General features: G+C 37.0%; 1 pseudogene; it reads left to right on the plus strand.

Annotated features, from left to right (window-relative positions):
• The first annotated feature begins 629 nt into the window (after window positions 1-629).
• LOC123588413 lies at window positions 630-1,008 on the plus strand (annotated as a pseudogene).
• The last annotated feature ends 371 nt before the right edge of the window (window positions 1,009-1,379 follow it).

The raw sequence follows: 1,379 nt of genomic DNA on the forward strand, positions 1-1,379 counted from the left end.
ATCAAGTTTAATCATTCCCCTCCTTCTTATAATACACACTTTCCAAAAAAATTTATCTAAAAAGTTCTAATTAAAGATAATGATAATAACTTCACTTACATACATGGCAATTTTTCTCAAGTCCCTTAAATGCTTCTAGGTATATGGTAAATGTTTCATGTATTACCTCACTTAATAGTTCAAAACAATCATAAAAGAAAAGTGGTCCTATTTCCTTAGTTTTTACATATGAAGAAAGACTAAGTGACCTGCCAAAAGTCATGCAGCTAAGTGGTGGAACCAAGATCCCCAAACCCAGGCTGTCTGGCTCCATAATCTGCACGCTAACCTTTCTGCTATTCTGCCCCACAGGATATTTAAGCATCATGTATTTAACTCTTAAACACAAGATGAATAAAGAAAAAAACACAAACACATAAAATAAAAGATATCAAACAGTAAAAGTACGAGAGAAAGAAAACATAAATAGGAGGGTTGGATTTTAGAAACAGACACTATAGAGTGTGTGCCCTCTCCCTCCTCCACTGTTAATGCCTCCTTCTGTAACTCTTGGTGCTACTTGTGTGTTCATTGGGTGTGGGCCCGGTACCTCATTTGCTGAAGTGGCAGCTGAGACTTCGACACTTGCCATGGCCAAAGAAAAGCCCAACAAAGGAGTTAAGACTAAGGACAACGATCATATTAATTTGAAGGTGGTGAGGCAGGATGGTTCTGTGGTGCAGTGTAAGATTAAGAGGCATACATCATCACTTAGTAAACTAATGAAAGCCTATTGTGAATGACAAGGTTTGTCAATGAGGCAGATCAGATTGCGATTTGATAGGCAGCTAATCAATGAAACAGACACACCTGCATAGTTGGAAATGGAGGATGAAGATAGTTGATGTGTTCTAGCAGCAGACGGGAGGTGTCTACTAAAAAGGGAAGTTGCTACTTTACTCCAGAACTCTGTTCCTCCAGACCAAGAATACATTCTCAAAGAGAAAACCGCAATTTGGTCCCACCACATCCTGATTACTACAGTATAGTTAATTCTTTCATTTCCCCTTCCCCATTCCTTTATTTTACATAAGGTAACTGTGTATGTACACAAGCATATTGCATTTTTTTTAACTAAATGGCCAATGATATGTTTTCATCAACATCACTTGGATATGGGATGGGAAAAACTACCGGTTCTGTGAAAATACCCCCTTTCTCCATTAGTGGCATGCTCATTCAGCTCTTATCTTTATATCCCAATACGTTATTCTGCTCTCACTGCTTAACACAAAAAAAAAGAACAACACAAAAATCCTTGCATACCTTGTTTGATTGTAGAATTTTAAATTTTTTCACTTATCATTGTAAAACAAGGACAATTTTAGAAAGATTTTGTA

The sequence above is a fragment of the Leopardus geoffroyi genome, chromosome D3 (assembly GCF_018350155.1).
Source record: "Leopardus geoffroyi isolate Oge1 chromosome D3, O.geoffroyi_Oge1_pat1.0, whole genome shotgun sequence".
Lineage (NCBI taxonomy): Eukaryota > Metazoa > Chordata > Mammalia > Carnivora > Felidae > Leopardus > Leopardus geoffroyi.